Here is a 15,088-nt window from a genome sequence, read left to right as displayed (position 1 = left end):
GTTTTTGTCACTTATGAATTCCATTTGACCCGCAGGATTTCAACGGCCCTGTTCGCTTCCACAAACATTTGTATTGAACCACAGCCCAGTTCCCCTTGAGTAGAATTTTAGCCTCCAAATACTGTGAGATTCTTACTTTATCAAGAACCATAAAGAAATGTCAAGTCATTCGTCTTGCGGGGTCGACTTTTAATCTCCTCTGGGAGTTGTATGACATAAAATAAACACTGTTAGATTCAGACTGCTGTACACACAAAATCATCGCCGTGCTGACCCACACCTCTTTTAGGTTTCGGACAGCAATTTTAGCCCGTGTTTCATATTCCTAGAAAAGCAGGACGCTAAATGAGGGATAATGTTGCATAAGTGCCTTTTCGTGCCACCGCTGTGCTGTGTCCTAACTGGGAACGGTTGCCAATGCGGCCACACCATTGAAAAGCCAGTCGTCGTGACTGCGGGAAAGATAACTGGGTCAGATATTTTCTATTGAAGGCAACTACCCCGGCAACGGCTACAATATAGCCTCGTGCCAATCATTCAGGAATCCATTCACTGCAATCTTGCTGAAGGTTAAACGGCATCAGAACTTGGCCCAAAAGATTTAGCGACCACTTCTGCTCCTAGGCAGCATATTGAATCGTTAATCAAATGCATGATTATTTACTGACTATAACGGCTGTTTCAGACACAAGGAAGCATTGTATCCAAGTGCAGAAACATTTATTTAAACAAACACAACTGGAGTAAATCCAGTAACGGAATATTCCAGACACGGGCAGAAACAGAACCGAAACAAACACACGTAACATCCTAAAAGGATATCACCAGACAAACACTGGGGTTTAAATACACAAGATGGCAAGGAAGTAAGGCAAACACAGGAAGTAAAACAGGAACTACATAATCAAAATAAGAATCCAAGACAGAACAGGGAAACGTAAAACCGGAATTGTAACTCTGACACACTGATTATTCTGCACAGTGCATATTGTGTGCAGCACTGTGTAGTTATTTTGTTCTGTGGTGCATATTAGTTATATCTGAATAAATTCTCTGTCCATTTTAAATGTATATATTTGTTTGATTTGTCATTCTGTCAGGAGTGCATTAGCATAGGCTACATTGTGAAAAAGAAGTATGCTTAACTTCTGTACGTGTGTGTGTGTGTGTGTGTGTGTGTGTGTGTGTGTGTGTGTGTGTGTGTGTGTGTGTGTGATAAACTGCATTTGCAGATAATATATAATGTTAATGAAATAATGTACTTATGCACTATACTCATGCATATAGTGTGTGGATTTTATAAGGTTATTTTGTTATTCACTGTTGGAGTCTGATTCCCCTCCCTGATTCCTCTCTGAGTTGAGTGCATGAAGTGTCCAAAATTTCACACTTTTTTTTTCTGTTAATTAAGTGCATCATCCAGGTATTTAAAGTCCACTTTTTCTATGTGAAATTTTCAGTGTGAACACACTACTCACACTATTTATAAAATAAATGCCATAGAATAGTACACAAGTACATGAATTGAGACGCACCTAATGTTTTTAACACTCTTTGTAATTGTCACGGTGTGGGTTTTGTGTCTTGTTCTTGTCTGTTATGTGATTCACTGTTTGCCATGTGTCTTGTTAGTTGTCTGATCATTGTTCACAGGTGTTTCTGATTACCACACCCCCTTGTTATCTTGTCTAGCTTGTTTATCCCTTGTATTTAAGCCTTGTGTTTCAGCCCTGTCTTTGTGAGTTCTTGTTTTGATTGTTTATGTGGTTGTTTCTGGTCCTGAAATCCTGTCCTGAGAGCTGTTCGTAAAGTTTTGTGTCTATTTAATAAAGTGTGCTGCGTATGGATCCTGCTTCATCCTTGCTTCAACCGCTATATGTGACAGTAATAAGGTCAAATTAAAAGTTTTTTAAAAGTACATTTTAAATCATTGTGAGTTAATACACTTGTGTTAAAGACATACACTTATTTTGATGAGGTGACTAACATACTAAACCACATGTTAAGTAGCCTACTTTAAATGTTATACCCACTACAGTTAAATTTAATATGCTTTAAATGTACAAAATTGCAACTTCATTATTACATATGTAATTATATTTAAATACATGAATTGCAAGTTAAATTAAATTACATTCAAGTATATTTTACTTAACTTTAAATTATTGTCAATATGCTTGTCAGTATTTGGCAGTACACTCCAATACAAGTGTTAAGTAATTATGAATGACATAATGATGTACTTAAGCCCTGCTTCATAACCATTCTTCAGCTCAACATATTGTATAAATATAAATGTAAACTATAATTAATTTTCATTTAATTGCAAATAAGATTAAATTAACCATTACATTCAGTTTGCATTTCAGAATATTCTTTTACAGTATATTATTTCCATAATAAGTCATTTAAAGAAATAATAATTTAATAATGGCTGAGAACAGCTAACATACAAACTTCAAATACACAAAACAAACATAATTTTGATTTCATGAGGTCTTTTTTTCATGGCATGTTATTCAACGACATGGAATAATAGTGCTCTTGTGGCCAGCAATAGTGGTCTGACATGAGCTGTGGTGCTTATGTGGGTGACGCAAGTTCACGCAAGTATGGCTTGTCATTTCCTGATCCTGTTCACCCCTTTTTATTCCCTGCCCTTTCTCCACTGTCCTGTCAATAAAAAGTGGCAATAAGGCCAAAAAATGCAAGAAAATATTTCAACAGAATATGAAAATTGTATCCAAAAGATTTTTTGACTTCCCAGACGAGGTGTGGTGTTATATTATTAGGCTGAGTGTTAGCTGCTAGTCATAGTTATACATTTAAATGTACTGCCTGGTCAATACATTTACCAACTAGTTTACCAATTTACCAATGCTTACTTGTATGTAGTGCACAAAAAAAATGCAACTACATGCTTTATAATTGCTGGAAAATAAGACATACTGTAAGTTGAGTTTGGTTTGAAACTGTTTTGGAACATCCTGCTTTCTAGCATCTCAATCCCTCAACAAACCAGCTACCAGATGGTCATACTAGATTATGGTTGTTTTTAGTTAGACGAGACAATGTAGAAACTATCTACTGTGTTCAAAAACAAGTCTGTAAATGGATCCAGGTGAAAATGGATCCAGGTGCTGGTGAAAGACGTACAATCTTTACACATTAATCAAATCCATGCTTACCGATTGTTCATTTTAAAGTAAAAAAATGACTAAAAATTAATTAATTCTTCACCATCGCAGACCTCATAGGAACTTTGTCACATTGCTGTTCTCTTTAGATCCACTGGATGCAATAAAGCGTGTAAAATGTTTATGACACTTAATTACCCTGAAAAGGGACTCGCTAGCAGAGGTTTGGCACCCTCAAACTTTTTCATTAAGAATGATATTATAAAACCTCACATGTTTCCGTCTGCTCACATTCCCTCAATCTTTTCCTTTCCAGACACATATTTCAGCAGACTTCATGCTTGTCATCAGATGTTTCTAAACAGCAGACAGACTCTGAGATGCAATGGCGAGGCCAGTGTCATTCTTTCACTTTTCCAGACAGCCTTTTCTGCCGCAGACAGCCTGTGCTCAGAAGCCCTTAGCAGAGACAAGTGGCCTGAACAACCCAGAAGTCACTTCAAAGACCTTTGAATCCATTCAGCAGAACCTTAGCCGACGTCTGAAGGTAGAGATCTGACCTTCTGTTTCATAACTCCTTTATTGAGTTATAAGCTTAATTTCTCGCTCAGCCTTTTGTATTGAGGACACATTTGTATGATTATATGAGATGGTCTGATGTGAAGGAATCCAGACTGATACTCACAAGGTGTGATGAATGGATGGAGTCAATGGCTTAAATGCCGTCGCCTTGTCTCGGAAACAGATATGTCTCAAAATACCTATTGAGTGCATTCGCAAACTCAAAGTCATCTACTGTCTGAGAACTTTTCTCTTTTAAAGCCTTGTCTGAATACTGTCTACTTTAACAGCGCAACAGGTCAGCAAGGTTGGTTGAGCATATCCCTGCAGAATAATGACATTTTGATTCCCCTGGATCCCCTAGGCGGCGTAAAAAAGTCAGCTTTGATTAAAGGAGCGGCGGGCACACTCAGGGGTAAAGCGCCGGCCCCCTGACTATGCGCTTCTATGAATGTTCATGCAATGCGTTTTTATTCTCTGAATCTTCCGTGATGGATGTTATCGAATCTCAAAAGTCAACGGTGGTAATGCTTCATGTAACATGGCCTGTAATGAAAGTGTTGTTAATACTGTATATACCAATGGCTTTGAAGCACAATCATTCTCTCGTGTTGCCCTGGGTTGTCATTGTGCAGACGTTATTTATTTTTTCCCACATAATTCATGTCCGTTCCAATGGTAGAGGGAAACAGAATTCTCTTTGACACTATTGTTCAAAACATTTCTCGTGGTCCATTGAGGGTTTCACAGCATGTGGCGGCGTATGGCAGTAGCTCTGAAAGTGAAGGACGTTACCCTTGCTTTTGAAATTATTTTCAGATTTATGCTGTTAACAAAAAAAGATTGCTTCTTAAAAATGAAGTGTTTTTTTTATACATGTTAACATTTGCTCTCCATTCCTAGCTTAACAAAACTGTTTTAACATAACTCTTAGTGGGTGAATATGGTTCTGGCAAAATTGATCAAATCATTGGCGTGAGTTTGGGGTCAAATCATACATATTTTTTTGGAATGAGGGAGCATTCTAGTATTTGTGTTAAAGATTATTTGGAGCCAAAAACTTTGGCTGCATCTGAAATTGCACACTCCCCAACAATATAGTAAGCAAAACACAGTATGTGACAAGAGTAGTATGTCTAAATTCTCAGTATTCATAAAAACAGGTGCAAATACTCTGTGGCAAGATTTGTGTTCAGGGAAGAAGGTGGTGGCAACAGGCGAACTTTAAACAAACTTTAAAGATGTCTTATTTTTTAAGACATTTTACAAAGTCTTGATTTTTTGTATTTGGGGTGTACAAGAACATGATTGATTGTTAAAAAAACGCATTATTTTTTACATAGTTTACAATACAGCACCTTTCTCCCCAGTCTGGTTGAACGTGTCATTTTTGATGAAGCCCCTCCTTCCAAAATACGAAATGTGCTGTGATTGGTTAGCTGGCTTAGTGTGTTGTGATTGGCAGCGCTTAGCGCATGTTCGTGGGAAATGTCACGCCCCTTCATAACCACGAGCTTTACTCAGATGTAAATATTAACAATGGCGTTTATTATAAACCAATTCGAGCCCAATTCAGACCCTGACAATGTTCACAAACAAGATGATTGGGCAGAACGGATTTCAAGCAAAGACTTTGCAAGCACTGATTTCACAGGACGTTTCAGATTGGTATGTTTTTTTGTAATTTCCTTAAAGATACCATGTTATCCACCATTTAATCATGTTTGTCGGAAAACTATCTTAATGCAAACAGTAATCGATCACAAAATCACGGATAATTTTCCTATGGGCGTTGAACAGTCTTACAACAGCAAGAGCTTACAAACGCTACAGTAAACTCTACATCAATACTGTAATGTTAGTTCGCAGGTTAGCGGAGGCTAAGCTTTGCCCTTCTTTTACATCATAGCAACTACATAAAAAGTATAATTGGAACTGTAAATAGAAAACACGACTACAAATAATAAGACATACTTACAAGTTGATCCATAAACAACAGATTGTCCCAACAAAATGGGAATGGCTATGTCTTTCAGGAGAAGCTTTTGTCCGTATAGCCTGCACAAAGCGTATAATCGGCTGTTCCCCGTAAAATGTGCAGCACAGACAACGTTGAGGTTATAATGTTCAGGAACAGTGACACAAATCAATTCTAACCTTTCTAAGTTAGTCAGCCTTAGGACAAACGTTTTAGGGGCTGGAAAAAACAGGCCTCTCCAATTTCTTTTGCGTATTCTGTGGGCGCAGATTATTTAAATGAGGAACATTATGACTTCATAAGATCAGGAAAAAATGCGTTCGATAATCCAAACGAGCCGTTCGTTGTTGTTATTAATAAAATATCTCCCTTTGGAGTGGACTTTGAGCTTTGTAACTTAGCAGATAATTTTTATGCTCACACGGCAACTAACTAAAGTTGAAAAAGTGATCGGACAACTACCGCATATACACATAAAAAACAAAGTACAGACCTGGTCCTCTGTCCTCTTCCACTGTCGTCACTCCTCCTTTTTTCCTTCTGGAGGTCCTCTGTGGGACTCGCTCCGTTCACATGGCTCTCTGCCCTGCCCTGCTTACCACATACCCGAACGACTCACTAATTCCAGTGAGATTCTGAAGTGCGCACCCAGTGGACACTTTACTATCCCATGGGGACACAGGAGATGATTTTTGAATGGCAGTAAAGGAAATACGTACAGAGAGTATGCGATTTCAGGCGAAAATTCACAATAAATAAAGTTATCGTCTACCAAAAGAAAGAATCGACTCTGAACCCCCTGAACGTGTTGTCTACAATTCGAATCTCACCCTGTGACGGTTCTACGTCCCTAGAAAATATATTTGCATAATACTCGCCTATGTTGAACGTTGTTCACAAACAACTTGACCCGCCCACAAACACATACTTTTACTGACGACTGCATCTCAAATCTTGGAGTTCAACGCGGGATTCGCAAAACGCTTGCTCTTGAAAGATGGGTCAGTACTCAGTTTATGTGGACCAGCATGCTCCTCAGAATCACAACCTGTAAGTATGAATAATTATTGATGTATATATTTTCTATATATGCTATATATGTATTTTGAGTGTTCAAAATACATAGTTTTGGGTTTTATATTCTGTAGGTCTCCAGCTAACCAGCTAACTTGTGTTATTACACTGAAATACGTCTGATAATCAGTTGTGGGCCACTATTACCTAAAACTGTGTATTAATGCAGACTGTCTGTTGTTCTTCCTACTTTGAGTAATGAGAAAGGATGGAGCAAGATTTGTCTTACAAACTTTAGCATCATTATTCTTCAGTCACATGATCCTTCAGAAATCATTCTAATATGCCGATTTGCTGCTCAAGAAACATTTCTTATTACTAATGTGAAAAACAGTTGTGCTTCTGAGTATTTTTTTTGTGGAAACTGTGATTGTTTTTTCCCCCCATGATTCTTTTCAGAATATAAAGTTCAAAAGAGCTTTTATTTGAAATGGAAATCGTTTGTAACGTTATAAATTTGCTGTCACCATTTTATGCATGCTTAAGTATTATTAATAAGTATTTCTTTAATAAAAAATAAAATAAACTTTTTTTTCTGACCTTAAACCTTTGGGGCCATGCTAACAAGTGATATAATGTTAAATGTAAAGTGAGTTATCTTACAATTCCAATTTCATGTTGATTTTAATGTGGGATTTTAATCCTGGTATTTTGAGGATTTTGTCCAGTATCTTATAAGCTTGGTATCTTGGTACAATTTGGTATCTAATTATCTAACAAATTAAATATCTGAAAGCAGCCCTGATGTCTGATCATTGGCAGAGGTAATTTTACACCAATGAGGACATATTTATGAATAAAAACATTTATTTTAGCTAATGCATACTTAAACTACACAGTGTACCTTTAAGTATTATTAATAAGTATTTCTTTCATTTAAAAAAAAAAAAAAAAAATCTTACTGACCTTAAACCTTTGAATACAGTATGGTACATCACGTTATAAAAGTAAAGTGTGTTATGAATTAAATATCTGAAAGCAGCCCTGATGTCTGCAGTGTCAATACAAGTGCTCAATACAAATAATAAATAGAAGTACGATAAGATAGTAGGATAACATCTGACATGTTGAACATGCACAAGAGGAAGGCTTTGAAAATAACAAGAACCTTTTAAACTGAGTGGTATCCCAGGATTTGTTAAGTGCATATGCTAAAAGCATCAGGCGACATGCTTTTCCTGTTTATGGGTCAAAGGTGAGTCGCTGTAAGCTCATCTTCTTACAGACACAGGATATTGGTCTTGTATGATGAGCTTGTACTTCAATTCTTGACTGCTCCATTTTAAAGTATGTGTGTGTTTGCATAGACTGCAGCAGGTGCACAATGCAGTTCAACAGTGCTGCACAACTTGTAATGAATCTATTCAAAGCCGTGAATGTGGATGCGGTGTCTGTCGGCTCTAGTACATTGTAATGGATGAATTAGTTTGCTAACGAGCTCAAATCAGATTGTTAGACTACAATTATAATGTGAGCATCTGGTGAAAAAATAGGAATAAGCTTAGGTTTGGTTAATGTGTAATTGGTCTTTCTGGGACATACCAGTGTGTTTAGTTCCAGTGTCTTTGCTGTGAATCTATAGCTGCATTAATTCATTATCCTCAGGGCTTTGGTTTCTGAATAACTTTAATCAAACACAACAATATGAGCCAGAAACTATACACCTTTGACTATTTTCAGTATGTCATACAACAGATACTTCTCTGTAATATATAGTAGGCTACACATGCATGTATGCTGTTCATACTGAGTAGGCAGATTTTCTGTAGGCATTGAATACCTGGATGACTGGCTAAATTTTTCCATAGTTTGCAGGGTTGTGACAGAGCACACAGCTATCCCAGAATGCAAGCTTGACTTTACCATTCATTCCTTGTGTGAACTGGAATTAATATCAATCCCTGCTGGTAGATGATGTAATTTATGGAATAAAAAAGTCAGAATTGTGAGATAAAAAGTTGCAATTACCTTTTTTTTTTTTTTTTTTTGTGGCAGAAACAAGCTTCCAAAGTAATTACACCATATGAGGGCAAGGGCAAGGGCAAGGGCAAGGGCAAGGGCAAGGGCAAGGGCAAGGGCAAGGGCAAGGGCAAGGGCAAGGGCAAAAAAAAAAAAAAAATATATATATATATATATATATATATATATATATGGTAAATATTTAAAGTCGTATTTTTTTTATTTTATATTACTTATTTTAGTGTCATTCAAACGCTAGCTGTGTATTCTGACAAAATATAAATTATTAAATGTATTTATTTGAACCATAATATAGTAGGTGCATCACTCACCACTGCCCAAATTTTTTTGCTAAACAATGTTACATACGGTTTAAAATATTTATCATTGCACAATACGTTTGATTTTACATACTTTATAGTAAGCATTATACAGTAAACACATGCAGCATTCTAGTTTTACATTCCAAACTGCCCTCTTTAATACAGAAAAGGAGAGGATAAGCACATGAATTCATCTGTGCAAGAATACATGGATTTCTGGCTTTCTATCTCCATCTTCCGCAGCTGAAGTAAAACTCATTTTTGTTGAGTTCCGCCAAACATGAAGGCTGGGGTGTGGATCAGTGGTGCTAAATTAGGAAGGGTGTAAACCCTTACAGGAGGAAGAATCCTCCAGGCATTTGGCTTCTGGTACATCACTTGGCCCAGTTCTTTTACACCAGATGAGAACACGGTAACTTCACAGCTATAGCTCTGATGTAATCAGTTTAGGAAAGCCAGAAAGTATTTCACCTATTTTTTTGTGTATACATTTTTATTAGATTTACAGTAAGTGATTGAAATAGCTTATTTTAACATTTACTTTGAACTATTTGGCTTTTCAAGCCAGTTGGCGCTAGTGTGTGCCTCTCTTTATCATATTAACCATATTATTTATAATATTTATCATTCGCACTACTTTCATTCAGTAAAGAAATGTATAAGCATGACATTGTAAGTGACTCTTACATTGTTACAAAAATGTGCTTCAAATAAATAGTTTGAACTTTCTATTCATCATATCCACAAAAATATTAAGCGGCACAACTGCGTTCAACATTTACAGTAATCATAAATATTTCATGAGCAGCAAATCAGCATGAACGATTTCTGAAGGATCAAGCGGCACTGAAGACTGAAAAAAATTTAGCTTTGCATTTTTCAATTATAATTTAAAATATATTAAATGGAAAACCATTATTAATCACAAAATTACAGTTTTTCCTGTATTTTTTATCGAATAATTGCAATCTGGGCAAGCATAAGATTTGTTTCACAAACAGTAAAAAACTTTTGAATGGAATTATATGATAATTTAAAAGAAATATGATCATCTCATTATCATGTTAATTGTAACGAATCGTGATAATTGAGCATAACTCTTTAGGAACTCATTAATGAGTGCACTTGAAAAACTCATTCTGAAATCATAGCTCAAACAAACAAAAAAGACTAATCTATCCTTTGAGATCCAAGGACAGTTAAATCATTAAAACTGGTAGAAATCTCACCATGTTTGTCACGTCAACAAATGTCTATTAAAGTCCGGGACGTTTTAAGGGTCAGGAAAAATGAGAAGTTGACTAATCCTAAACACCAACATGAATTATATTCATGACTTCACAGTGGGGAAGTCTCTGGAGGCTAGCAGGTGCCGAGGTTTCAGCGGGTATTAACCGCAGCACTTCAGCTGCATCCAAGTTTAATTAATGCTGGGAAGCAGAGCGAAGAAGCGGGGAACGGCAGGAGGGCGTCGGGGTAGATAGCAGACACTGTGTGGACGTGCCAAGTGCCCTCAGGTTAGTGCCACGTCCTTTGCCAAGGCCGAAGGTGGGCACGGTGCCGCCACGAACAAGCGGCTATGCTTGCTAGCCAGAATTCTAAAAGTACAAGGAGGACAAGAAACAGCTTTATAATCAGAGAGAATAGAAACGTAATCTTGGGCTCGGGATAAGTCAGTTTCCTAACCCGTTTAAATTGACTCCAGCATCGGATACAACACACGATGACATCAAAATGGTAGCCAAACATTGCAGGTACGGTCTCAGTAGGGATTACTCTGCTCTGTCGACACCACATATTTCAAAACCATTGGCATTAACCCTGCATTAGAGACTAGCACCTCCAATCATCTCCAGGGTTTCCAGTAAATGTTGGAAGATGTTAGATTTCAGTGGTCAGGCTGATGATGGTTGATGAGATCTGACCCACCGTCACACTAATGAGAAAATGAGAACGCATCATTGCATAAACACGTCCCATTGAATCAGAAAGCTACCAGTAGTCGCAAAAAGAGCCTTGTTGTGGGATGCCGACCTGGGCAGATTTACAACCTCTCATCATGAACCTCATTCGGGATGTACAGCGAATCACAGAATATTGGTGCGCAGGGGGCTTATGAAGGGGTAATACGAAGGAAACGGGCATCTGGGACTTGTCCTCCCATTTTAGACATGTATTTATGCATGTGAACAGCTCTGAGCAATTAAACTGAGCTCTCCCTCTCCAGAGCTTCCCGAAAAACTTCCCCTGTTCCTTGTTTAGTCAAGGTAGAAATATGTAAAGCGATGGAAGAAAGGAAGGACTGGGATAAAAGTAGAAACAATACGGGCCTGGAGCCACTCTCAGCCATGTCTGAGCTCCAATCCCAAGAGTCTCCACAGAATCAATGTGCTGGAAGGGATAACGCAGGAGAGCCTTGCCTACACTGCCCCCTACTGTTCAGGAGTGGAAGCGCACCACACTCTTAAAAGTAAAGGTTCCAGAAGGGGGTTTTCAGAGTGATAGAATAATCATTTTTTTGCTTCCCAAAAGAACCTTTCAGTGAACAGATCTTTAAAAAAAAAAAAATTGTAAAACTTGTTTTCTAGTGCACTCTTTGAAATAAAGGTTCCAAAACTGGGTTTTCACTGCGATGCCATAAAATAATAATATTTGGTTCCTCAAATAACCTTTCAGTGAACATGTTCTTAAAAGATTATACTGTAAAGAACATTTTAAATAATCAAACGTAACCTTTTGCACTATAAAAACCTTAAAAGTTTCCATGGATGTTAAAAGCTTCTTCATGGAACCATCAATGCCCGTAAAGAACATTTACTTTGAAGAGTGTGTAAAGAATATTTTAAGAATCGGAAAAAAAAAACTTTTTTTCCATGATAAGGAATGTTTTGTGGAATAGAAATGTTCCATGGATGTCTAAGGTCCTTCGTGGAACCATAGATTCCACTAATACATTTTTAAGAGTCACAACATACTGAAAAACATGTTAATTGGTACAATGACTCATCATATTAAAGATATTCACCCAATAATTAACTTTCCAAAACCTGTATGACTTTCTTCTGTGAAACAAAAAATGTATGATGTACAAAGCCGTACAAAAATGTAAAAATGTGTTTCTTATTGAGAATAAAGAGTCGGAAGTATTTAGATTACCAAATTGTCATTTTTGGGTAACAATTTCTTTAAAGAGACTAATTTTAATAAGGAAACGTAATTTATCTCTGATCTGAGAGAACTGTGAAAGTGAGGTTGCCAGCTCGGATGCTTGCTCAAGGCTTTCAGGCATTGATTTAGCACAAAACCAAAAGGTAGTTTAAGCCTCACTGCATAAACAAGCGGAAGAGCATCTTTAACTCTAAAGAATAGGCCGCCTCATAAAGAGGGTGAAGGTCCAAGCATTTCTGTCATTTCGGTGTGCAGGAGTGAAGCTGTCAGAAAAGACACTGAGAAATCAATCACAGCCAAAGTCATGGCAACTGTGAAGGATACCATTGAGACAGTGGATCGGTTTGACAAGCAGGTTATATAGCATAATACAGCCCAGCGGCCCAAGAGTAATAAAGCTAAATATAAGCACTTTAGGCCCACTTAAGTAAAGTCTATGATCCTTAATAATTGTATGAGGAGAGAGAGGGCAGTGTCGTAAAGCTACACTTTAATAGATCATTATTACAGTGTTTTCATGGTGCATTATTCCTAAAATGTGACCTTTTGAAGGGTTAGCTTACCCACAAATTAACATTGTGTTATTGAAGAAAAAAGAAAAGAAAAAAAGCTTCCCTTGCATATAAAAGTATTTATTTTATTTTTATTTCAGTTTTAGATTTAGTATTTAATTAATCAAAATGTAGGCAATTTGTCTTGGTATCTGAAATAAAGTTTGAGTTTAGCTTGTTTATACAACATTGGGTCCCACTTTATATTAAGTGGCTTTAAGTACTATACTTACATTGAAATTACTAATTTGATACAATGGACTTATTGTGTACATACATGTTTTTACATTGTACTTATATATTTAAAATACCAGCATGTAATTACAACTGTAATTAATTCATGTATTTACATTTGTAATTACACTGTTGACCCTTCCCTTATACCTTAACTCACCCTTAAACTTAATCATACCACAACACCTGTCCCTAACCTTACCCATATCAAATCTCAATAGCAGCAAAAGTGTTTTACAATAAACATGAACACAATAAGTACATTGTACTTATTTTTCGATGTAAGTACATAGTACTTAAAGCCACTTAATATAAAGTGGGACCCAACATTGATATCCATTTTATGTCGGCTGCATTTCATTAAAAATATAGTAGTCAACAGTACTCATGCACAATATTCTGAAGGCATACCATAGCTTTATATGTGGAAGAGGATACAAATAAACCAAAAACTTATATGAAACGTTCTTTTGTTGTGTTCCACAGAAGAAATTAAGTCATTGGAAAAAAAATGTCAATAACAGAATTTTAGGCTAAAACTTTAGTCAGTTGCCATGACAACATTTCTTATTTTACTTTTTCATCTGTTTAATTTTATTTCTGCTAATGGTTTTATTTTTAGTTAACAATAACAACACTGACACAAGTTTAAAATTTAAACGTCTGTCAATCAGTTTATTACTTAATTTTTTTTTATATTACATAAGTTGAAGATAATGATTCACATTGGTTAGCATTTGTAGAGAAAAGCCCTCATGAAAATAATTTAAAGTCATTAGCTGCGTTTCTATTACAGATTTACGCAAAACTTTTGCGATTTTTTTCTAAATATCGATACAAAACTATCGCAAAATGTTTCCATTAACCGATGTTATGCGACTTAAAATTCATTTAATTATATCACAGCCACCGCACTAGACAATATTATTAATGGAAGGAGACGTAGGCGTGTTATCCAAGCATTAATGGTAAGGAAAGACCCTTATACTGTGAGCGGCACATGTGAGGTGTTTCTCACTCATTTCTGCTCTGAGGTCTTGATTGTGGCATTTCTTTGAGGTTTAGAATCCAGTATTCCTGTAATTATTTTGTCTTTTATGAGTTTGATAAATAACTCCGTCTCGTATTCTGTCCGAACACACCGCGCCTTCTAAGTCAGGTGACTGTAAATGCGCAAAAACTGTTTCCATTGCAGTTTTGCGACATATTTCTTTTTCGAATCGCCGGAAAAACCACCTCATGCAAGCATAAAAACTTTTTTTTGCGATAAATGGGAGTTTTGCGAAATTGACGTGTTTTCATGAGCGTATTTTCAATTTGGAATTTCAATTTGCGCAATTTGAAGGGTAATGGAAACGCGGCTAGTGTCTCGAATAAGCAAATCAGGCCAAAAGTGGCTTTAGATGTCAGTATATTTCTATAATTATTAAAGCCACACCGCGGAACTTTTGCGGAACTTTCACGTCTAGCGCCCCTAGAGGCCACAAGCGCCGCTAGAGGCCACAAGCGCCGCAGCACTGTCGCAAAAGTCTAGAAGTCATCCGCTTAATAAATGGACGGCCGTAAAGCCATACGTTCTCCAGGTCACATGACCTGGCCAACGACGGTCCGTCTTCTCCAAACTTACATAGGCGGTATTTCAAGAGGGCAGCCCCGCTCGGAGCATTAATAGTGTCAAACGCTGTATATTGGCCTGAGGAATCATTTAAAATAACTCGTATGTGTCAACTCTTTAGGTCACAAAGTCCACGGTGTTGCTTTAAACAACATAATTGAGCAATATTTTTAACTGTTGGTCTATATAAACAAACTACTTGAAAGTAGTTATCAATTGAACTAATGCATCTTGAGACTCCATTTTGTTCCATTGTGTTGCTCCTCTTTATAGCTGCTTTTGAACACAAACATTAATTCTGCATGAACAGTTCCTTGCTTTTTTTATATATGTGCATTCGGCATCATTAGCCTTAGGATAATTTCTTTTTACATCACCTGAACGTTGCCTGTGACTATGGTGAGCATAAAAAGGTCACTGCGCGCTCTGTGATATTAGCAGCACGTTATGTTGAGACAGCATCTTACACAAACACCAGAACAATCTCT

Source organism: Phoxinus phoxinus, assembly GCF_949152265.1.
Source record: "Phoxinus phoxinus genome assembly, chromosome: 3".
Classification (NCBI taxonomy): Eukaryota; Metazoa; Chordata; class Actinopteri; order Cypriniformes; family Leuciscidae; genus Phoxinus; species Phoxinus phoxinus.
The sequence above is the reverse complement of the archived record's forward strand: the minus strand, read 5'-3'. Positions refer to the sequence as shown.